The following is a 442-nucleotide window of genomic DNA, read 5'->3' on the forward strand; positions in this document are numbered from 1 at the left end:
GTAAGTGTTCAAATTATCTCCTAAATCTCGTGTATGTTTATTGATAAGGGTGATTCTCATTCCGCCACACACAATTTCCACCCAAAAAGCAACCAGAGAATTCGACAGGGAATATAAATGTCTCTGTGGCGATGGGAAAATGATAACCCGAGAGTGTCTGGAGTTTACATGAAGAAATTTCAAAATTGTTTAATCGAACGTCGAGGGGCTTTTCCCGCCGCCACGGCGCATGGACTTTCCCGCTCTGCTCTCTCGCTCACGCTCTCTCTCTCTGCGGGAAAGGAGAGAGGATTTCCCCATGATTCACCTTGGCAGGCGAGAGTGGGTCAGAGCCGCCGGGACGAGGATGGAGATTGGAGGGGAAAGTCACAGCATCCACATGGAGCTTTCCCGTGGAAGCTCGCGAGTGCGAGAGACGCCTCTGCCGTGTCAGTTCAGCTCC

This window comes from Phlebotomus argentipes, unplaced genomic scaffold, assembly GCF_947086385.1.
Source record: "Phlebotomus argentipes unplaced genomic scaffold, Phlebotomus argentipes genome assembly contig_15, whole genome shotgun sequence".
Classification (NCBI taxonomy): Eukaryota; Metazoa; Arthropoda; class Insecta; order Diptera; family Psychodidae; genus Phlebotomus; species Phlebotomus argentipes.